The following is a 25069-nucleotide window of genomic DNA, read 5'->3' on the forward strand; positions in this document are numbered from 1 at the left end:
GATAAAGCACCATAAATAAACGAGCGGGCGGGAGTGCGCGGCTGTCCGGAGGCTGCCGGAGCGCACGCCCTGCCTCGGCCCTGCAGCTCCCGGGGGAAATGAATCACACGCCGGGCTGCAAAGAGCGGCATGTTCTCCTCTCCAGACCAAGGCCGTAAATAATAATGCGTTCTTTCCCTACGTGGAGACCCTCACCTTTTGTTTTATGCATTCCGTAAAAAGCTCAGGAGTTTCCTTCCGGCTGCCTGGCCTCCCCTCCTTGCCCCGGGAGTTAGGAGTGCTCTGTTCTGAGTTAGGCGTTTTCCTCGGGTGGAGCTCCTGGGCCTGGGTTGGGCCTGGGCGTGTGGCTCCGTGATCGTAAGTCCCCTCTGGCTCTTGCACAACAGACCGAGGCTGGAGCAGGGCAGGGAGGCCGCAGTGGGGGCTGGGTTTGGAGGGGGGTGGTTTGACATCTCTAGTGGTAAGTGATGGTGAGCCCGGTTCCCGCCGTGGTGGCCACGGACATGTGTGGTGGATAGCCTGCTGCAGCTGAGTCATCGAGGAACCCTGGGTACAGCTTATTCAGAGGCCAATGGAGACTACATACCCTGATCACAAAGAAAGAGGACTTTGCCCCACTTGATGGCCTGTTCAGCAGGCCGCATGATCAGTGTCCCTTAGCTGTTGAAGTTTTGACTTGCGGGGGGGCCCGAAGTTAATCTGTGGTACAATTTTGGGGAGTAGAGTTTGAGGATGATTCCATGAATATGAAACAATCTAGAAAGTCAGGGGTGTGTGGAACAGCCCAAAGCAGGGCAGCTCCGCCACAAGGTCCAGTCTCTAACCCAACGCTGCTGCCACTCAGCTCTGTGGCCTCGGGCAGCCACTGCCCTTCTCTGAGCCTCAGTTTCCCTATCCTTCTAATGATCTCTAAAGAGATCTTCGGGCTCTTCTGCTCGTTTAGTGAGAAATAACATCCTTGCTATAAATTCTTCCATTTCCGAGGTGTCCCTGCACAGGCCCCTCTGAAGAAACACTGTAATGGCCACTTAGAAGAAACCGGGGCATGGGCCGTTTCCATAACTGACACCTCGTTAGGGAGATTAGCACTGGAAATTACCTCCTGGGGAGGTTACAGAGGTTCAGGAGCCCTCCAGCCAGAATAAAGTCACCTTGTAAGGTAAAAAGATTTAAAAATAAAATCCAGTACTTGATTACAGCATTAGGTCAGTGTTTCTCTGCGCCCCAAGGATAAGCTCCATGGTGGCTGGGGTTCTGCTTCTGTGAGAAGGATTGGCTGGCTTGAAACATCTCATCCCCAAAAGTCAAATGTTTCCTTTAGTGGGAAGCAGGGCTGGGAAGGAAGGAGCTTCTGGTTGCAGCTCTAGAGAGAGAGGAACCTAGGAGTCCTGATAGATTATTTATGGTTCAGCACTCCTAGAGAGTGTGGATTTTCGGAGCTGACTCCTCCAGCCATGGCCAACAAGAGCAGATCACTCATGAAATAGAAATGAACAATGGCGGCCAGGCACGGTGGCTCAGGCCTGTAATCCCAGCACTTTGGGGGGCGGAGGTGGGTGGATCACGAGGTCAGGAGTTCTAGACCAGCCTGGCTAACATGGTGAAACCATGTCTCTACTAAAAATACAAACATTAGCTCGGTGTAGTGGCAGGTACCTATAATCCCAGCTACTCGGGAGGCTGAGGCAGGAGAACTGCTTGAACCCATGAGGCGGAGGTCGCAATGAGCCGAGACAGTGCCACTGTACTTCAGCCTGGGCGACAGAGTGAGACTCCATCTAGAAAAAAATAAAAATAAAAAATAAAACACATGAACAAAGGCCTGGTTCTTCTAGTACCCATTTCTGACACCACATGTCCCAGGAAACATGTGGCCCCAGACAGCCTTCATTTCCTGCTCTCCGGACAGAAGGCCACTCAGTCTTGTTTCCTTTATTTGCATAATGTCAAGAAAAATGAGTCACACCAGATTGTCATGTGTTAAGTAATATTGGCAAAAGGTTTCCAACTGAGTTTGGAGTTGATTTCTTACCAAGGAACAATCACTCACTCTATTGCTGATTTATTACGATGTGAATGTGATCATTCTCTGAGTCTCAGTTTTCCATCCATGAATCCTTGTGATTTTTAATTTTTCATGTAGGACTGTTATGAGAAGTAAGATTTTTAAATTTCCAGAACAGAAATAGGTAAGGGAAACATCTAAGTGTGACTCCTCCAAAATCACTCTTGCTTCCAATTTTGTCTGCTGTTACGGAGGTCAGTAACTAAGAGAAAAAAGGAGAAAACACATCAAAAAAAAAAAAAGATAAGCCTGAACGTAAAAATAATTGGACTAACCTGCCAATTATTTTACAAAGAATAGAAGCCCTAGTGTAGTGGTTCTGAAACTTTTAGAGTCACAGAACTTTGCAGAATCTGATGAAAATCACATCCCCCACGCTCCTATGGACATACAAATATATACTTGTCTTTGCAGGTCATTTCAGGTGTTCAAAGACCCCTGAGGCCCCACCTAAGGACCCTATTAAGAACCTCTGCTCTGGAGAATAATAAAATGTTGAGCCTCTGTTTCCTAATCTGTGACGAGGATATAAAACTCACTCCCAGCCAGGTTCGTGGAAGAGAAGGAAGAAGCTACATAGACCTGTGCTGTTAAAACATATTGGTTCTCTGCCTGGCAGACATGTAATATTGATGCAGTTCTATTACCATCATCTGCCACAGTCGTTCCCTATTCTGCTTCATGGGATGTAAATTTCTTTACAAGACAGAAGCGGCCCTGTCTGTGAAATTGCCAAAGCAAACGCTTCTGGTAAGCCAGCACTGTAAGTTTTCATACTTGACTGTTAGAAATGTAATGAGTCCCCACGGAGACCAAAGGGAAGGCTGGAGGTAGCTCTGCAGGCTCTCAAAGGGTAATAACTGCTGGAGCAGGAACGCACCAAATGATACCCTTGTGGTTTTAAAAGTCAATGTAACTTTCCAAAGAGTCCTCCTTTCTCCCAGAGTAGGTTGCAGTATTTGAGAAATAAACCCACTGAAACAAAATGTTGTTTGGGGAAAAAGCTCCTGATATATCAGTTAAAAACTAAAAGCTTTTAATGTATCAGTAATATATTAAATAGAATCATCCATTTGGTGTAAGGAACCTAACTGCAATTTCTGCAAATATCACCAGTAAAATAAAGGGATTGGATTAGACTTCGTTGTCCTTTAATCTTCCTGGGTTTGCAAATCCTTTCAGAATTAGATATAAGATATGGTTTCTGGCCCCAGAAAATACATATTTACTAGACATGTAACTCTCACCTAATTTTACTTGCAATTTAGGGACTTTACAAAATCCTGGCAGTCCATTGTGGACCACTAGGTTCATGAAAGCTAAACTACCCACTCTCTAAGGCTTCTTCTGCCTTAATAGGCTTCAGAGGCTTCAATTCCTTCACCATTTTGCAGAGCCTCTGCAAGGAGAGGAAGGAGCAAAGTGTTCTTCCTACAACTGCTGTGAAAATAACCATGCTTTAAACACTCAATTTAGGTTATGTTTAGAAAGCGTAGTCCCAATAAGCAGCTCTTCAGGACAATGGCATAAAACTACAACTTGACATTTTTTTTTCCTGGAAGACAGCGAATGAGAAGGATGGAAGGCCTGGATAGTGCAAGATAAAGAATGGGGGGGGTATGGTCAGAACACGCAGATGGCACAGTCCTTGAAGAAGCGAGTGTTAAGGGTCTCAAGAAAGCGTGGGCAAGCAGCAATCTTGCCTCTGTGGGAAGTGGTAAGGGAAGCTACGCAGCTTCTCAACACACAAAGGGGTTCTTCTGATGGTACCTGTAGCAGGCTTTGCTGTTGGTCATAAATATTGACTGCCCCTCCCTGAAAGAGGATGATATTTCTCCTTCTCCTTGACATTAGACTTGGCCATGCTATTTGCCCTGGCCAGTGGAATGTGCAGAAATGTCATCTCTCACTTCCAGGCAGAAGATCTAAGAGCCAGCTCAAGGTTTACCATGTGCTCTTCTCCCCATCCACAAGGCTGGATTCTAGGCCTACTGCACCCTCAGTGAAGGGAACGTGGGGCAGCGCTGCAGTCAGCCTCTCAGGCATCAGGTGAGTGCAAGAAAATATTTTTGATATTGTAACCCTGTGAGATTTTGGAGTTGCTTGTTACTGCCGCAGAGCCAAGCCTAACTTCCTGATATACCATCCTCCTTTGGGAAAGAAGAGAGATGGATTGCAGCACCAGCCAGCGTCTGAAGGCACTATGTGCACCCTCCTCTTTCCATCCTCCCCACTCCTGACATTGTTAACAGCACCCTCCTGTCATGGTTAGTACCAAGTGTCAATTTGATTGGGTTGAAGGATGCAAAGTATTGTTCCTGGATGTGTCTGTGAGGGCGTTGCCAAAGGAGATTAACATTTGAGTCAGTGGACTGGGAGAGGCAGACCCATCCTCAAAGTGGGTGGGCACCATCTCATCAGCTGCCAGCACGGCTAGAATAAAGCAGGCAGAAGAAGGTGGGAGAAGCTGACTTGCTGAGTCTTCTGGCCTTCATCTTTCTCTTGTGCTGGGTGCTCCCTGCCCTTGAACATCAGACTCCAAGTTCTTCGGCTTTTGGACACTTGAACTTATACCAGTGGCTCTCTCTCTTTCTGGCCTTCAGCCACAGACTGAAGGCTACACTGTCGGCTTCCCGACTTCTGAGGTTTTGGGACTCAGACTGGCTTTCTTGCTCCTCAGCTGGCAGAGGGCCTATCGTGGGACTTCTTCTTGTGACTATGTGAGTCAATTCTCCTTCATCTATACTTCCATCCTATTAGTCCTGTCCCTTTAGAGAACCCTGACTAATGCACCTCCTTATCCACTATGACCCAAGGAACTGTAGAGCTCAGCTAAGAGCAAGTAGCCCATCAGTCATGCCCCCTGTAGCAGGTTGAATGATGCCCCCCGAAAAGAGATGTCCACATCTTAACCCCCCAAATCACGAATGTGACTTAATTTGGAAAAGGAACCTTGCAGATACCATTAAAATTCTCCATATGAAATCATCTTGGATTACCAGGATGTGCCCTAGATCCGAGGACAGGTGTCCTTCTAGAGATGAAGAGAAGACAGAGGACATGGAAGCAATGCAGCTACAAACCGAAGAACCCCTAGGACCACCAGGAGCTTAGAGACTCAAGGAGGCTTCTTCCCTAGAGCCTTTGAAGACAGCCTGCAGGCCGGGCACTGTGGCTCACGCCTGCAATCCCAGCACTGTGGGAGGCCCAGGCAGGCGGATCACCTGAGGTTGGGAGTTTGAGACCAGCCTAACCAACATGGAGAAACCCTGTCTCTACTAAAATACAAAAATTAGCCGGGTGCGGTGGCGGAAGCCTGTAATCCCAGCTGCTTGGGAGGCTGAGGCAGGAGTATCGCTTGAACCTGGGAGGCTGAGGTTGCAGTGAACCAAGATCGTGCCATTGCACTGCAGCCTGGGCAACAAGACTGAAACTCTGTCTCAAAAAAAAAAAAAAGAGAGAGAGAGAGCCTGCAGCCTTGCTAACACCTTTATTTTAGACTTCTGGTCTCCAGACCTGTGAGAGAATAAATTCTGCTGTTTTAAGCCACCCAATTTGTGGTAATTTGTTACAGCAACCATATAAAACTAATAATTTCACTTTTGCAAAATAACTTATCTTCATTTGTTCCTCTCTTTGATATACTTCTTAAAGGCAAGAGCTACAAACCAGTATACTAATGGACTGGGGAAAAAGCCTACTTTCTCTCTATCCAGTCCCTGGGGCAGGGCCGCAATTACGTTGAAAGGGAGGGAGAATGCCAGCTCACAAAACCTGACTGCTCCACTTCCTCTCCAGGGGAGACAGCAGCAATGAGAGAGGCTGAATCCGTGATTACGGACTATGCAGAAAGTGAATCTCAAAATAAACAGCTCCTGGAGTCAAAGCTCAGGGGACGATGCATAGAATTTTAGAGTCTTCAGGACAGAGAGAGAGCATATAGTTCAACTTCTTAAGGCAGAGTTTTTAGATGTACAAGAGGGCAAAGAATTTTCTATATTTGCATATGTTTTTGTTTTATTGAGGACTCTGAGGCCTGGAGAGCAGAGAAATCTGTCCAGGGTTACAAACTAGGGGCTGATACCAACTTCACCACCCAGTGCAGGAGGGCTCTTCTTCCACCTCTGGGGTCCCGCCTCTGTGTTGCTGCCCCCAGAATGGGGGCTTATTACATAACAGGTCTCACTCCCGTAGGTCCTTCATAAGCCCTCAGCTCTTCTGGTCTGGGGACCCCGCTCCATGTCATTTTAAGCATCTTAAAATGCATGCTTATCTCATATCAAATGTAATTTTTTCTCTTTAAAAATCTCATGGTTCTTTTATAATTTTTGCTTCTGAAAGTAATTGCCTACAAACAACTTGCTTGATTTTAGATTTTCTACAGTTTTCAGTAATCATCATACAAACCCAGGAAAATCTAGCCATAGATTGTTTTCAAAAGCGATGAAATTTATATGAATGCTACATTTCATAATTGATAAGATTGGCATTATGCTTTCTGTTGTACAGATTTAATTAACATTTTTATTAATTTCAGGTTTGCCTTTTAGTGTTTTGATTGGGAAGTATTTGGGGAAGCCCTCACATGAAGGATGGTCAACAGGTGTTAGCAGGTAAGGTAGACAGAACTGGGTGGCAGTGCCTGAAATGTCCAGCAAACATCTCGGCTTGTGGGGCTGAGTGTAGGTGAGGGAAATAGCAGGAGACTGGATTTTCAGCACTGAGCCAGGCACTACCATATCCATAATCTCCTCTGAGACTTGGAAACCAAGCTGGGGCCAGGTGACAAATGACTTCACATGCCATTCTCCCTGCTGCCTGCCACTTGTACCTTGGGCAGCTACTGGGGACATTCCTGGTTCTGGATTCCTGCCTCTGAGCAGCTCTCTTAACATGGGTAGGAGGCCTGTGCTTCCCCACACCCGTTTCCATCTGTTTGTATGGCCCAGAGCCACTTGAGATAGGGCCTTCCTAGGAATAGAAAATAAGACCAGCATCATTCCAGGGCCACAGTGGATGGGCTTTCCCCGCCCAGGAAATGACTGCTGCATTGATCTCTGTGCCACTCAGGCCAGGGCACCCTTGTGGGGAGGATTCCAGTCTGCATTGCATCAAATACCTAGGAGAGGGAAAAGCCGTTTAAGCTAAGCATATGTTTATTTGATTGAAACAAATAACTCTCACAGGCCACAAACGAGACAGGCAGACAGATGTTTCAAGCGGCACCGCATCAGCTGATTGGGCCATCATGCAATATCAGTGCACAGAATAATTCTGGGAAGATTCTAGGAAGGGAAGTTGGCTATCTTAAAATCTCTCCCTTTGGGATGAATTTCACAGCAACCACTTTAGATGGTAGTAGCGACTGATTATCCCCATTTTAAACCTTAGAACAGAAGGACCACTCCCCCAGTGATACCAAACTAGGAATAGAAGCCAAGAAGACCACAACCCAGGTCTTTAGACTCTGAGATCTCTTTTCGTTGAGCTTGGCAGAACTACCACTCCAAAGACTCACAGCCTCTCAAAGAATGGTGGGAGCATGTCACAAAGACATAGAAACTGGCTTGAAAGGGTACCTGCTGGTCAAACCTGGGACAATTTATTTATCAAAATAAATAATAATGATAATAGTTGTAACGTTTGAGTAAAATAGAAATCTGTAAGTCCACACTGATACAAACAAATACACAGAAAGAAGAGAAAGCTTTCTTTATAGTAAAACGACAACTGGTAAAAGTAGACATAATGGAATTAGAATCACCATTTAGCAACCATCATAGTGATATTCAGCCAAGAAACATCAGTACATGTTAGAACTAGTGGGTAAATGTTTAATAAGAAATGGGAAAATTTCATACTTTCAGAGTAGCTCCAGCCAAATTCTTATTAACTACAAACAGAAAAAGAGTAATTTTACAATGAATAGTCCTGACAAATACCACCTCAATTGAATAATCAAAGTGAACATTGGCTGGGCACGGTGGCTCACGCCTGCAATTTCAGTGCTTTGGGAGGCCAAGACTTGTGGAGCACTTGAGCCCAGGAGTTTGAGACCAGCCTGGGCGATATGGCAAAGCCCCGTCTCTACAGAAATACAAAAAGTTACCCAGGTGTGGTGGCGTGTACCTGTAGCCCCAGCTACTTGGGAGGCTGAGGTGGGAGGATCACCTGAGCCTGGGAGGTCGAGGCTGCAGTGAGCCAAGATCACGCCACTGCACTCTAGCCTAGGTGACAGAGTGAGACCCAGTCTCAAAAAAAAAAAAAAAAAAAAAAAGCAAAACCAAAAAAAACCCACAGTGAACATCACCAATAATGGGTCAAGTAGAAATCATGCACCACCTGATCAGATGTAAATATCTTGTCAAAAATGCACCTCTCAATCTAATCTGGAGAAAACATTCAACAAACCCAAACTGAGAGACATTCTATGAAATAATCAGCACATCCAATCAAAAGTGTCAGTTACAAAAGTCAAGGAAAGATCGAGGAACTCTTCTGACTAAAGGAAGCTGAAGAGACATGACGATTACATGCAACAGGTGTTCCAGGATTGGGTCCTTTTGCTAGAACAAATATTATTTGAATAATTGTCAAAACTTAAATGGCATCTGAGGATTAGATGGCAGAAATGTTTTGATGTGAATTTCCTTATTTTGATGATTGCACTATAATTATGTAGGAGAATGTCCTTGTTTGTAGGAATTACACACTCAAGTGTTTAGGTTCAGGTTAAAAAGTCCTTTGTCTATTTCTGCAGCTCTCCTGTAAGCATGTAATTATTTCAAAATAAACAACTTAAAGAAAATTCCCAGACACGAGTGGAAGCGGGGGATATTAAATATATTTTTGTCACTTCTTCCAGGAAATAAGTTGCCTTCCTCAAGGACAGGGTAGTAACCAAGGACAAGCTGTCAATTGAGATGGCTTGGTTTGCTTTTAGAAAGCCCTGTTTGCAGTGAATGTCTGCACATCAGTCCTACATCCCCAGTAGCTTAAATTTATGAGACTTCATTGTCGTTTACAGTCAACCTTTAGTTAACAGCAGCTCTTTCATTTTACCTTTACATCTGACTCATTCAACAAAAAAAATTTTCTGAAAAACAAAACACTGAAGAGTTCTGAAATACCTTCGGTCCCCCATAAGAACCTTTTAATAAATGTGGTTTTTTTTAAAAAAAAAATACAAAATCTAAGTCTGTAATGTCAACGCTGGTTTCCTTAAAAGGGAGAACAACCAGAAATGAATGTGCTATCATCCAGCATGTAATATAAACAAAATCAGCACCAGCTTACCACCACACAGAGCAACATATTCCTGTTATATTCTCCTTGCTGTCTACTGCTTTTCTGCTAAATTATGAATTTCCAATGAAATGTTATACAGTGTATGACTCTTCTGTCTACCAATAGCTGGCTCGCCCTCCCTCACTCCGTCTCTCCTTACCTCCCTTCTTCATTGTCTTCATGCACCTGTGGAGATCAGAAAGTATGTTTTTCTTACAAACCTTAGGAAAACTATAACACCTAGTGAACCTATAATTAATATAAACTGGGAAAGGCAGACAAGAAAGAAAATGAAGATTGTGAATTGGATGAGACAGGCAGTTAGCACGTCTCCATTTCCTTTGTGAATGGCAAGTAAAGTCTGCAGACATCAAGTTCTCTCTGTGTGCTGTGCCTAACTTGGATCTGTATTTCAACTCTCCTTTCTCAAAGAAATGCCATGTCCTAGGGATGCTTGGAGCATTTCCGCAGCATTCCACAGGAAGCTGCAATGACCCTCCATCCTCTCCAAGTAGAACAGGCTGTCTCCAACTCACAATCTCACTATGTTCCAAAAGTTCTTTTTTCTTTTCTCTTTTTTTGTTTTTTGAGACAGAGTCTCACTCTGTCACGCAGGCTGGAGTGCAGTGGCACAATCTCGGCTCACTGCAACCTCTGCCTCCCGGGTTCAAGCGATTCTCCTGCATCAGCCTCCTGAGTAACGGGGACCACAGGCATGTGCCACCACGCCTGGCTAATTTTTTGTAGTTTTAGTAGAGACGGGGTTTCACTGTGTTAGCCAGGATGGTCTCGATCTCCTGACCTCGTGATCTGCCCGCCTCAGCCTCTTAAAGTGCTGGATTATATGTGAGCAACCGCGTCTGTCCCCAAAAGTTCTTTTTTAAAGTATCATTTAGAGATTGGAAATAATGTTACAAATTATAATTAGATTTCCTAATTAGCCACCAAAGCTCCCCATAATTAGTGTATAATGTAACCAATACATACACAAGCTAATGTAAGCAAGCATGGATGCGCATGCACACACACACACACACACACACACACACACACACACACACACACACACACAGCCTTCTACATATACAAAATGAAAACAATAATAGAAAAAAATGCATAGTATATCCCCTACATCAACAATAATAGAAAAAAATGCATAGTATATCCCCTACATCATGCTTCAACAAGCTTCTGTGGGCTAGCCTGGGAATCTAACCCAACATTTTTACATTGATTCACTAGGAAAAAGAAAATCAAATCCAATTTAGAACTCAGGCCTTTGGATACATTCCTTCCCTATCCCATAGTTCCTTCTCCCATCACATCTCACCCTGCAACCCCACACCACCTCATCCCTGACAAGTATGGAATACTCTTCTCAGCTTCTCAGGCCAGAGCTACCTCTTGAAAAGGAAACCTCATTCCACAGAGGACTTCACTCCATCACACACACACACAAACACAACACAGACATACGTACACACATACACACACAAACACAGACATACGCACACACACAAACACAGAATGACTAAGGTGGCATTTTCCAGTGACGGCTGTGAGACAAGCATCCATAGTTCAGAAGCTACATTAACATAAATGATGCATGTTCACAAGCGGCCCCTTCACTTGGAATTCTGATATGGACAAGAACATGGTGAGGGGGTCATGCTAAGCCAAGCTTTCATTCATTCCCACAGATAGAGACCCCAGGCCTATACTCAGTTTTATGATACTGTACTGTGATCTTTGTCTTGCTGTAATTTTGTTTTCTCTATTTCTGGCATGCTCTGTTTCATTGAACACAGAAAATATGACATGTGGGCAGAAAATGAGGCCTAAAAAGAAATTTAGGAAAGCAAATATCATTTGTCATTTTACCTCTAGATAGGCATTTCATTTAGGTCAATTTTCTAGTGAAACTTGGTGAAATTCTCTTGTTTAAAACATCTTTAGAATAGTCTAATTCTCATGATGATGAGGAAAAGAAACAAGAAGAGGGAGGAGAAGACCTAAATAGCCATTGGTACCAACTCATTGCTGTAACCACACACAGCTATAAATTTATTAGATGTGACACGATTTAAGTTTCAAAAAATGAAAAGAGCATTGCCAGGATGATCTCACTGAAAGTAAAAATGTCCTTGAAATTCTTATTCTGTGACAAAAAATGAGGGCAAATCTGTCTGGTATTCTCTCTCCTTGTTCTTCTTCAAGACAAAGTTTCTAAAATAATCTCAGACGTGGTGTAACATTTGCCAGACAGCTGTTCTAGGGAATGCCAAGAAGATAATCCTTGGGTCTATCATCGTCTTTTGTATTTTTTCTCCCTTCAGTACATTCTGGGTTCAGGCCCGCACATAGACGCCATGTTCAGAAAGTTTAGAAAGTCTCTCTAGGGAGACTTGATGTCTCTGGAGGTCTTTTATGCTGATTTTACTGGCCTCGTTGAGAAGGCAGTTTCTTGACTTCTTGGCAAAGGGATTGACCTTAAGTCTGTTTCTAGAGGGCAAATGTCTGTCGAGATGAAGCCGTGGCTGAGGCTCACCACTCAGGGATGCACCTGATCTGAATCCTCTCTCTCCATCCCTGAGATAGCTCCCATGGACGGTGAGTGAAACTCTGAACCAGGAATTATAGATTTGTTCATCTTATAACTAGAAGAAGACCCTAGAGGACATTTAGCTTAGCATTCTCCCTTCCAAACTATTGGTGACCCTCACTGTCCAGCAGAAATGAGTTTTCTTTTTTTTTTTTTTGAGACGGTGTCTCGCTCTGTCGCCCAGTTTGGAGTGCAATGGCGCGATCTCGGCTCACTGCAAGCTCCGTCTCCCGGGTTCACGCCATTCTCCTGCCTCAGCCTCCCGAGTAGCTGGGACTACAGGAGCCTGCCACTGCGCCCGGCTAATTTTTTGTATTTTTAGTAGAGACGGGGTTTCACCATGTTAGCCAGGATGGTCTTGATCTCCTGACTTCGTGATCCGCCCGCCTCGGCCTCCCACAGTGTTCGGATTAGAGGCGTGAGCCACCGCGCCCGGCCAGAAATGAGTTTTCTAGAAAACAAAATTCTTTCTCTCAATGTTCAAAATCTCATGCATATTTTAATACTTATGACTTCATATTTCACTTGAATGAGTGTGATGATTAAATTTGGGACAGAGAGAAAAAGAATCTTGTGTGTTTACACAAACCTAGTATAAAATCCTGAGGTCAGCCCTTCCCTCAAATCTTCAAAACACAGTTCTCTGATGATGCCGCTTCTTCAACCTTCGTCATCTGTCAGAGAACAAAACAGACTGTTACTAGAAGAGGAGACAGAGGAGCATACAATATGGACATGGGACTGGAAAACAGACACTGATCTGAGGCAGAGGCAACACGAGAAACGTTCATAGCTGTCTTTCAGGTCCCGACAGATGGACCCAGGAAGCCAGATTTCTGGCTGTGGAGAAATTGTTCTCTTGTCACCAGGCTTTCTCCAGTTCTACCATGAAATAGTTGTTTAGTTTATTAGCATTGCCATAACAAAAAGCCACAGACTGGATGGCTTAAACAACAAAAATTAATTTTTTCTCAGTCCTGGAGGCTGGAAGTCCAAGATCCAGGTGTCAGCAGGCTTGGTTTCCTCTGAGGTCTCCTGACTTGCGATGGCCAGCTGCCTTCTTCTGTGTCCTCATGTGATCTTTCTCCACTATGACATTCGTGGTATCTCCTTTTGTGCCCAATTTCCTCTTCTTATAAGGAAGGACACACCTGTAGTCCCAGCTACTGAGGAGGCTGAGGCAGGAGAATCGCTTGAACCTGGGAGGCAGAGGTGGCGGTGAGCCGAGATCTTGCCACTGCACTCCAGCCTGGCAACAGAGTGAGACTGTGTCACAAAAAAATAAATAAATAAGGAGGGACACAAGTCAGATTGGATGAGGGCCCACTTAAATGGCCTCATTTTTCACTTGTTCACTGTTTTCAAGGCCTTATCTCTGAATACAATCACATTTGGGGCACTGTAGGTTAAGGCTTCCATACGTGAATTTTGAGTGGACACAGTTCAGTCCATAACAGAAATAATTCTTTTCAAAATAAGGTGCTAAAATCCAAACAATTCATAGGATTTCAGAGTTTTTTAAAACAAGTCAAATAAGAAGTATGATTGAGTCCATGATATCTTCACAGGCCCTGAGCTCACAGCAAGTGAACGATGGTCCCGTTGAAGTAAGAAAGCCTAAGTCTGTCTCTTCTGACCAAACCTCTTCACCTGGGTTCTAAGGCTCTTCCAATGTGAGCTTGGAACTGAGACTGGCACTCACCAATAGAAATATAATATGAGGCACTTGAGTAGTTTTTAATTTTCTAATAGCCATGTTAAAAACAAGTTTGAAAAACAAGTAGACTTAATTTTAAAATATTTTAACTCAATATGTTCAAAATATCATCATTTCAATATGTAATCAGCATTTAAGAACTGTGAATGAGCTATTCTACATTCCCATTGCCACACCATGTCTTCAGGTACTGGTGACTATTTCATGCTTACGGCACATCTCAATATATCCCAATATCTCATGTTTACAGCCACATTCCTCGTGCTCAGCAGCCATGTGTGGCTGTGCAGATGTAGGGAGTGGCCAGGTCTACAGTGGTCCAGGAAATTGACCTGTGTTCTGCTCCAGTCTGAAGTCTGAGGGCTTACTGAATGAGCAGGATGGGCCTGCAAGGAAAGAGGTATCATAAGGTCCTCAAGAGCAGTCAGTGCCTTTGGAGATCTTTATGGAACTCACAGAGTGGCCTAGAGACTTGTGAATGGAGCCCTGTCACACTGGTGCCTTTCCAAACTCAAGACCTTATGGGCTAACCAAGAAGGTGGCTCAGGAGCAGAGCAACCCAAGAAGGACATTGACCATCCTCATGCCTCTCAGCTCTGACTTGGCAAATAGCCCAAGAAAGAATTCTTACCTCAGCCCTCCATTCTTCCACTGACTGGTCCAATTATTTAAGCCCACGCCCAACAGGAATCAAATAGGTCTACTGAGAAATGTTATATTAGGTTACCTCCCCTCACAGCTCTTTCCTCTCAGGCCAGCTTTCCAGGAGTCCATCACTGAGGGAGTGGGAAGAAGGATGTTTTCCTGCAGACCAGCAAGTATCTTATGATGGTGTCATATAAGAAAATATTCATTGATACAGAAGTGAATATTTTCTTATATGATTGGGGGAGAATTCATAGTTGGTGAAAAACTTTGGAAGTCAATGACCTTGGAGGATTATTGACTTGGGAAAATTGTATGGGAAGTTGGAGGGGTCCCCACTCCCCAAAGGGTTTTAAGGCAAGTCTAGTGGCAAAGCAAGTGGCCTAAAAGACAGACCAAGGCAGCTTTCTCGCTGCAACAACACAGGCTCTCTCCTGTTGCCTGTCCTAAGAGAAGTCACCTAAACATGTCATTAACTAGGAAGAATTGTTAAGATTATCTACAGAGCTAAGGCTTTTGCCCTAACAGCACATTCCTAGTACTGACATTTCCCACTTACATGTGATTTCCGTGATGTATAATAAAACGTTTGATCCCCAGAACATCCCTGTGAGGTAGACTAGAAAACTGAGGCTCACTGAGGCAGCAAAGTGAGTGTGTTGTAGAGGATTGCAAAACCAGTCTTACCTCAGGTCTATATAAATAATATACAGGGTCATTGACATGTTAACATATCTCCATGTGTAGTAAATAAACACTTAATAAAAATTGGTTGAATGAATATAAAATAAGAAACTGATTTCCTTGAAATTTCTCAGAAGACAACATTTCCAGGTTCAAGTGTGCTCAGAAAAACGGATCAAAGTGTCTTTGCCTGATTAATATTGTTTAGGAACAGCAGAAGATATTTTCTTTAGTCTAGATTTTTAAAAATAAAAATACAGAGGTGGCTTGAGAACACCCATCTCCATTTCTCCAGGCTTCTTGCAACACTGCATAGATACTCCAGCCATGGTGTTTAACATTAGGCAAAGCAGCCTCCATGGGGAAAACGTATTGTCCACGTTTGACTTTGACCATCCACAGAGGCAGGGCCAGCCCAGCAGAAACGGTGCTTGGCATGTCAGCCTCTACCAAGGGCTGTGCTTTCCTCACTTACCTGGAGGTAGGAATTTCCGTTGAAAAAGATGCTAGAAACAGGACCAAAGGAATTGAGTAGAGGTAACTGAGTAGGAGGAACAAACTGCCGAAGAGAGAAAATTGTCTCCCTATAGACTATTTTTATCCTTCAGGTTCTGATCCACTATTCTGGTCTGGGGGGAGGAGGGAATCAAAGGATCTCTGACACTGGGTGTTCAAGCTGAAAGAAATCTAGAGATACCAATAACAAGAATAACCAACACGTGTAAGTCCCAGGCATAGTCTAAACACTTCACCTATATTAACTCATTCAGTCTCTGGCAGGTACCCCTGCGGCCCGTCCTCCTCTTCCGTAACCCCATCTTGTACAAGCCCAAGTTCCAGTGTTCACATCATCTTTGGGAGAGCCAGGTGGATGCTCATCCACCCCCATCCCGAAGTTGTGCAACCCTGTGGCCTTTTGCCCATTTTACAGTGGGAGAAACATCACATATCCAACACCCTCACTTTACTGATGGAGAAAGTGATAGTCAGGAGCTTATCACACAGCAAGTTATTGACAGAGCTGATTCTAGGACCTTTGACCCCCTCAGTTTTGAGTCTGGTGCTTGTGCAGTCTGCCACGTGCTGCATTTTGGGAGCTATGAGTGAGTGACTCCAGCATCCCTACCTTGAAAAAGCTCACAGCAGAAAAGGGAAGATACTGGTAACACAGGTACAGAAGCACCAGGACACCTTCCACCTTCAGGTTCTGGTTCATGGTCCCATCACCCTCTTGGTTACACTTGGTGTCCCCTTCCTCAAGTCTCTCCTCCAGCAGGTCACTACCCCTTTCATCTTAGCAAATGTCTGTGCTACAGTTTCCTCACCCAGAGGGTGGAGATAATAACAGAATTTATTCCTGGGATACATATGGGAATTAAATAAGTTAATATTTCTAAGGCAACTAAAACAGTGTTTGACACAGAGTGAGCATAATATTTGGTGTTTTGTTAAAATGCTGGATTATTAAACAGCCTCCTAGCTTTGTTCGCCTCCTCCAATATCAAACATTCTTGCTGAGACACAAGGCTGCTACCACCTGCCAAGCTCACATTGCCTGTAGTAGTAGTTCTCAAATGTTAGTTCGCACAAGAATTTCCTGGGGTGCTTGCAAAAAATGCAAATGTATGAGCCACTCCCTGAATTCCGGTTTAGGAGGTCTGGGGTGGAGCTCAGAAATCTACATTTTCAACATGTATCCACAAGGGATTCGGATGTAGGTGGTCTGACACCACAGTTTGAAAGAGAGGCCTCCTAGGTAAAGCCCACCTTTGGCGTGGCATTCACTGACGCTGACCATCTGGCCCTTGTCCACCATCCCAGCCTCACTGCTCAAAACCCCATGCCCTAATCCCACAGGCCAGACCTGCATCAAGAAAAATAAAAAGTCACATTGCATTTCTCCATATGAGTGCTGTGTTACATGAGAGTAGGAAAAAGAGCCGAGGTGACACCCAGCGAAGTCTCCATGGTCATGCCTCGGGGCTGTCATGGGAACCACATCTCTGTGACTCACCCCAGAATGAGAGGAAAAGCTGAGAGGGACACACACACCTTGTTTCTGAGTTTCTGTTCTTTTTCTGAATCACAGAGACCAGACCCCTTCCCTTCTTCTCTTAAAGTAACTCAAGGGATGGTCAACTCTAAATTGGAGCAGAGGAAGATGAGAAGGGGCAGAACAAAAACAAAAATAGGCATGAAGCCAAGGGGACAGCACACCAACTAAGACAAATGCGGGCACTTAAGGTCTAGGACAATCCTGCTCCAACCCATTAACTCATCCAAAGAGAAACATCGTTTCTTCTCGCATGACAAAGCAACTTAAACTGACTCCATGTTGGACTTCCTAAAAACTAAGTCTTGACGACTTGGGGTCTAGTCTAAGAATTGTTTGTTTGTTTTTGCAACAGAGTCTTCCCTTGTCACCCAGGCTGGAATGCAATGGCGCGATCTTGGCTCACTGCAACCTTCGTCTCCCGGGTTCAAACAATTCTCCTGCCTCAGCCTCCTGAGTAGCTGGATTCCAGACGCGTGCCAACATACCCAGCTAATTTTTGTATTTTTAGTAGAGACGGGGTTTCACCATGTTGATCAGGCTGGTCTTGAACTCCTGACCTCAAATGCCCCACCTGCCTCAGCCTCTCCAAGGGCTGGGATTACAGGCATGAGCCACCACACCTGGCCTCTAAGAATCTTATAATATCCTTTTTTTCCAATTTTAAAATCCAAGCACATTTAAAATTTTTTGAGTCAGACCAAAAGAAGTCCCTGTTAATTTTCAGTGAAGAAACTTTCCTTCTTGATGGATTTCAGATCAGACCTATTTTTATATATCTATCTAAACCTGACTTCCTCAACCATTAGAAGAGCAAACTCCATTCTCTGCCTGTATGAGGTTGAATAGCATCATTCAACAAGCATGACAATCCAAAATCTTACAATGTGAACTTATTTGGAAATAGGGTATTTGTAAATGTAATTAAAATACGCATTAAGATGAAGTCATACTGGATTGAAGTGGGCCCTAAATCTAATGTCCTTGAGAAAGAAGAAAAACACACAGAGAAGGAAGTACTGTGAGAAGTCACAGACATACAAGGAAGAAGCTGTGTTGACAAGGGAGGCAGAAACTGGAAAGGTGCGGGGGCAAGCCAAGGATTGCTGGCTTCCAGGAGCAGCTAGGAAGAGGGAGGGAAGGATTCTGCCCTCGAGCCTTCTGAGGGAGTATGGGCTGTGGACACCTGGGTTTCTGGCCTCCAAAACCGTAAGAGTGAACATGTCTGCTGTGTTTTGTTTTTGTTTTGTTTTGTTTTGGGACGGAGTCTCACTGTGTCACCAGGCTGGAGTGCAGTGGCGTGACCTCAGCTCACTGCAACCTCCGACCCCTTGGTTCAAGCGATTCTCCTGCCTCAGCCTCCCAAGTAGCTGTGACTACAGGCGTGCACCACCACACCCAGCTAATTTTTGTATTTTTAGTAGAGACGGGATTTCACCGTGTTGGCCAGATGGTCTCGATCTCTTGACCTCTTGATCCACCCGCCTCGGCCTCCCAAAGTGCTGGGATTACAGACATGAGCCACCACCCCCAGCTGCAAGTCTGCTATTTTAAGCCACCTTGTTTGTGGTCATTTGTCACAGCAGGCCCAGGAACAAAGCAGCCCAATGGCCCCTTCCCTGATGACAAAATGTGCATATTCTGCAGGCGCTCAGGTTGATCACTGGACAATCATCAGGTCAGTTAAGCATGAAAATATCACTAGGATAGCTCAGATAATAGAATACTGTGAAAAGCAGTTTTACTTTTGAATCACAGAATTTCTTTAAGCAAAACCGTCTTGGGCTGGAGTTAGAGTACCCTGCTGGAACCAAGTCCTTCTTTTGGTAACAGCATTCCAATTTCTTTTAGGGGACTTCTCTCTCCTTATTGTGTGCAGTTTCAGTGGGGTTGTCCCAGTTCCTCAATATCCCCTACCCGAGGAGCTGCCATATGACCTAAGTTTTGCTGCCTCGACTTCTTCTGGGATTTTATCTTGGACCGAGTGAGACCAGAAGGAAGAGCTGCAGGGGACTGTCCACCAGGACCTGCTGCCTGGATGCTGGGTATTAACCAAGGTTAACATGGTTAACACCATGTAGGAGAACAATGGTTCTCTTACTCCATCCTCTGAAAGACTTCCCCTTCTGCTTGAGTTGGCCAGACACAGTTTTTATTGCCTGCAACCAAACACTAATGAAGACACCTGCCTGCCTGCACCCAACCCACCCTAAACCCCCTCATCCTCAAAGGCAGAGGGAGGATAGAAGAGAATTCCTGAGACTAATGAAATGTCACAATTGCCCCCCACCCACATCCTACACACACACACACACACACACACACACACACACACACACACGGCAACATCTGTTGCAAAAGTGCTGCAAAAAATACATTGTGTTTTTTTCCATGTGCTTTGTATTTAGGTCTTTAATGTAAATTTATTTCAGAAATCAATACAGTGCTAGGCAAGTTTTCTCATCTTTCTTTCTACCAGACAAAACGCATGACGCAACTTGGTGGGTTTGCCTTCCCTCCATATGCGTCTTTTGCTGTAGGTTTGGGGTTAAAGTTCCTACTCAATCTTAGCAGCTATATTCGTTACCACTTGAAGTACATTTTCCCCTCTCTTTTTCCGTTGTTTTTGATCTTTGGTTTTCACTTAAAACATTTGTTATAAGATCCCTAACATCTCTTGTGGAAATAAATTAGATGTAAATTATAAATAAATAGGCATTCATAGAGAGATCAAGTGATCTCCATAAGCCGTATCAAGTGAGATCCATAAGTGATAGAAATTTAGCTTCCAGAAGCATTTCATTTATTCCATGGACAAAGTTGAATTGGGATTGGGAAGAACACGGATCACCAAATGGAATACACCCCGACCTGTCTTCCTGAATGTTGCTGGCATTTCAATGTTATCCCCAAACTCTGACACCATTACCTTCAAAGACCTGCCTTAGACCCCTGAAATAGGTCCTGCAAGTGTCCAGCAGCATTCACAAAATAAACCAGAAAAATTCCTAAGCTGACAGAGATCCAGGGGGCAAAAGGCCATGCCACACCCTCGCCTCTCACCAGAAACACGTGAAAAGCACAGGTCACGTTGGTGTTTTTTTGTTTTGTCCTCATATTGTTGAACTGAATCGATGTGCTCACCTGAAAGAGCTGGCCCATTAGGAAGGTACTTCGTTGGGTGACTCCATTTGGCCAGAGAAAAGTGATCTTTGTTTTCCAACCCTTTCTCCTGTCCCAAGGGCCTGAAAATAACACCAACACCAACTTCTCTCAAATCTGAGGAGCTATTGTACAAACTTGAATAAGTCAGTTACTCTTTCTTTGCCTCAGGGACTAGGAAAAACAAAACAAAATGAAACATAGGCAGGACTGTTAGCATAAACCAGACCAGGGACCTGAAAAGATTAATATTTTCCATGGTCAGATGAAAGATGGTACCTACATGCGAAATGGCTCACTGTACATTATTAAATTTCTATTACACTCGAATTAGTTATAGAGTGACATTTTGACTGTTTCCTCTGTGTAATTCTCATAACTCCACCTGTCTGACATTTCCTTCCTCTCTCAGGTCCATATAGAACAGGTCCCACTTTGTAGGAGAGAGGCCACCCTGCAGAATTTCAAAACACACACCAGGGGAGGCCGTTGCTGAGGCACATGTGGGAAGTTTCAAACACTCACGGATATCAAGAGGTTAATCGCCCCCCAGGGCTTGATCATTGAAGAACTACTCATCGAAGAACAGAGAAAGTTCTTCATAAAAAAAGAAAAAGAATTCCAAATCCTTTCACCTCCTTATAGCCCTCAGGGACAAAAACTCATTGAATAACCAAGTAGACACGTCCCTCATGATTTGAGTGGCCACTCGGAGAAAAAGCACAACAATTAAAAGCTTAGCACCCATTGTCCAGAAGAAATGCAGAGAACAGAAAGTGTACTGGTAAGGGGGAGAAGGATGCCAAGAACAGAGATTTATAAAAAAGAAAAGGGAGAGAAAGAAAAGAAAAGGCAATGACCTCAAACAAACATAACCTTTACTGCACAGAAGCTAGTGACAGGCAGGATGTGGAGGAGGTACCCAGGCCCCATCCCCATCCTTCACTTGGGTCATCGCCAGAGGTTCAGATGGCATGTGTTTGACACTGGGCAGGCTCTAGCACCTACCTCACTGTAAGAGAACTAGCTGAAGCACAGTTTTCACCGAATGCAGATGCTTCTGTCTTGGACAGATCCAAGGGCCATTATTACCTGCCCAAAGTCCCTGAGGATCTTATTATTATGTGGTGAAAGGAGGAGGGACCTCGCCCCCTAACCTGGAGCTATGGTATTGTAGTGTCATAAAAGGGTGGTGTTAGTGCCCAGCCCTGAAGCTCAGTCATCTGCATCTCTGCCCATGGGAGCCAGTGGTTTTTGTTTTCCCCTAACGTACCCCAAGTGGCAGAGAAAAATGAAATCAGACCCCCAGATACGTGCCAGAAAGGGTCCTGCGTATTCTATACATTCACCCCAGCCTCCCTCTCACCTACCCCCGAACTCAAATATTACCTAAAGCCTAATGTTGAGCTTAAAAATGCATGCAGAGGCCGGGCGCAGCGGCTCACGCCTGTAATCCAGGCACTTTGGGAGGCCAAGGTGGGTGGATCACCTGAGGTCGGGAGTTCGAGACCAGCCTGACCAACATGGTGAAACCCCATCTCTACTAAAAATACAAAAAATTAGCCGGGTGTGGTGGTGCACGCCTGTAATCCCAGCCACTCAAGAGACTGAGACATAAGAATAGCTTGAACCTGGGAGGCAGAGGATGCAGTGAGCCGAGATTGGAGATTGCACCACTGCACTCCAGCCTGGGCGACAAAGTGAGAGTCTCAAAAAAAAAAAAAAAAAAAAAAAGCATGCAGAATTTACATCCTACAACTTCATAATGAATCTTTGTATCTTTGTTTTACTATCCAAATATTTCAAATTACTTACCACTAAGTAAACATATCCCATGAAGATACACCAAACTTATCCTGTGGTTTAATGTACTTCCCTAGGCCACCACTCCAAAAGGGGACCATGTACCCCAGTTTGAAGAGCCTGGTCTTAAACAATCACTTATCTTGAAGAAGCAAAGATCTGGCAATCAGTCTGTAGACACATCTGAGCAGTTGCCCTATTTGTGTGTGTGTGTGTGTGTGTATGTGTGTGTGTGTGTGTATGTGTGTGTGTATGTGTGTGTATGCGTGTGTGTGTGTGTTGTTGTTGTTATTGTTGTTAACAATAAAGGTTGTTGACAGATGAGCAACATTCCTATCACTCTGCAAAAGCTAAAGCTTCTTCAGTGCTCATGTTTAATCCCCCCAATTTTAAAATGGCCTCCAAAATTTTGCATCATCTGGCCCCTCCCCAACTCTGCAGCCTCATCTCACATTGCTGTTGTCCTGTTGATAGCTGTGTTCTAGCTCTTGCTTCGACCCCCATCCTAAAAGTAGTGCCTGCCTTGCTGCAAATTCTTCTACTTCAGTAAGAAGTAAATGGTTCCACTCTTGGTCCATGTGAATCTGAGACCCTTCTCTAATAACCTGCCTAGGATCCCTGTCTAGGACTTGCTCTCTCAGGGGGCCTTCCTTGCCACCAGTCCTTCCTTCTGCCACCCTCACTCTACAAGATACTATGGTTGCCCTCCCCAAGACCCATCCCCTCTTTCCCCTCCTTCAGAGCAGCTATGTCAGTCTCATAAAATTGATCCCATCCTAGCTCCAGGATTTAAATTAATCATTTAGATTAATGCGTAATCCATTTCCTCTTTCCACAGTTCAAAGGTAGGCACATGACTTCAGATCATGCAGTCAGACAAAAGCCCAGGATGGTTAGAGGAGGAACAATTAGCTCTCTTTCTCAGCACATGGAACAGCAAAGCAAGTATTCTGGAGACTCTTAGCAGACAACGTGTAACCAAAGTAGGAGCCTGTCTTAGGGTAAAGCTGACACACAGAAGGCGGAGCAGAGAGAGCAAAGGAAACTGGGTCATTGGTTACATCCCCAAGCTACTGAATTAAAACAATGTTAAGATTTACTCTCTAAAATATTTGTTTCCAAGAGTCAGCACCCATCATCCTTATTTAAGGCAGTTTTATTTGGGATACAGTAATAGATACATTTCCTGCCCATATAGAGTTTACAGTTCAGTCAGGGAGAGAGAAAAGTACATAATACCATGAACGGGAGGAAATATTGGATACTAAACGGCATAGAGCTGGACCACTTAATCCAAACTCGGAATCTAAATGTGGAAGAACTGACCAAGATGTGATGGGTGGAAAGCAGGCAATATGATGGGAGGAAGAAAAATAAGAGAAAGGGTATGGAGTTCCACACAGAGAGAACAATATGTGCAAAGCCTGGAAGTAAGAGAGAACATGGTGCATTCATGTGACTAAAAATCATCTCATGATTTGGTCCTATCTTAAAAAGCAGTCTCCAAGAGCTTGGTTATCCTGGATCCTGCCAGTCTCCATCACTTTTAAGTTAATTGCAGCCTGATGGCCAGACCCTGGTGCCATCTTCAGCCAAAGGTGTTTTGAATGAGCAGTACTAGTAGAGGCAGCAGGTACTGACCTACTGGGAGCCACACACAGGTATCTACACCCCACCCCATACTCCTAGTACTAGCCTAAGACTTCTGGCAATCCACCTGCTCCCAATCCTTCTTACCAGCCAGGATTTGCATATGAAGTTATCAAGTCAGAGAATTCCGGTGGTACCCAGTGATAGTCTATCTTCATCATTCGTGGATTCCATATTTGCAAATGCACCTATTTGTAACCCCAAAGTCCATACTCATGGTGATGCAGGACAGGCAAGCCCCATAATTGAGGCTTAGCCCAGGCAGGTTCTTGGCTTCATCCAGGAAGAATTCAAGGGTGAACCCGCAGTGTTAAACAGCGGCTCTGAAGCAGCAGAGTGTACAGCAGCAGCAGAGGTACTGCTTTTTGCGGAACAAGAATACTCTATACGCTGTGTGCCCGGAGTATCAGCTTAGAGGCAGTTCTGCACTCATATTTATACCCACCTTTAACTATATGCAAATTAAGGGGCGGTTTATGTAGACAATTCTAGAATGAGAGTGGCCAATCCTGGCTTGCCATGCTAAGGGGCAGTAACTTTTGGGTGTCGCCATGGCAATGGTTAATTGACAGGGCACACTGGCCGGTGTATTTCATGAGGAGATGCTTCTGCCCCCAACCTGTTTTAGCTAGTCCTCAATTTGTTCCAGTGTCCAAGCCCCACCTCCAGAGTCAAGTTCCATCTCCTACCTCAATGGCTCTTTCAAGGTAATTCCTGGACATGCACAAACAGGTGAAATATTTGAGACCCACGATGCATGCATTCCCAGCTGAGGTCAAGCAAGGTGATGCCCTGCCTTCTTGTTTTGTCTATCATACTGTAAACAAATGTCCTTTTTGCAGTCCATTTAATGCCATGTTTTTTGCATTTTCATGCGGTGATTTAAAGTGGTCCCCAAGCAGATTGCTGATGTGTTATCTAGTGTTTTAAGTGCAAGAAGGCTGTGATGTGCCTTAGGGAGCAAACCATTTGTGTGTTAGATAAGTTTCATTCAGGTAGAGTTATAATGCTGGTGGCTATGAGTTCATTGTTAATGAACCAACAGTGTATTTAAATATGGTGTCTTTAAGCAGAAACACCCACAAAACAAGTTTGTATATTGATCATTCACAAAAATGTTGTGACTAGTGGCTCACAGAAACTGAAGCCTGTATTTCCCCTAGAAGCAATGGCTCAGTTTTGCTAATTCAATGCTCATAGCCACTTTATAAATAGAATGTAATTACTGCAAATAATTAGAATAGAGCCGGGTGCAGTGGCCCACGCCTGTAATCCCAGCACTTTGGAAGGCTCAGGTGGGTGGATCACTTGAGGTCAGGAGTTCGAGACTAGCCTGGCCAACATGGTGAAACCCCCTCTCTACTAAAAATACAAAAATTAGTCGAGCTTGGTGGCAGGTGC

General features: G+C 44.4%; 1 long non-coding RNA gene across 1 annotated transcript in view; it reads right to left on the reverse strand.

Annotated features, from left to right (window-relative positions):
- Positions 1 to 6569: 6569 nt before the first annotated feature.
- The window catches only part of LOC112132697 (uncharacterized), a 60931-nt gene continuing 42431 nt past the window's right edge, over positions 6570 to 25069 (reverse strand). Inside the window, exons 3-4 of the long non-coding RNA XR_010139325.1 lie at positions 12544 to 12628; positions 6570 to 7184 (exon numbers count right to left, since the gene is read on the reverse strand). This is a non-coding gene — a long non-coding RNA (uncharacterized LOC112132697). The remainder of the gene's footprint in view (positions 7185 to 12543; positions 12629 to 25069) is intronic.

This window comes from Pongo abelii, chromosome 2 (genome assembly GCF_028885655.2).
Source record: "Pongo abelii isolate AG06213 chromosome 2, NHGRI_mPonAbe1-v2.0_pri, whole genome shotgun sequence".
Lineage (NCBI taxonomy): Eukaryota > Metazoa > Chordata > Mammalia > Primates > Hominidae > Pongo > Pongo abelii.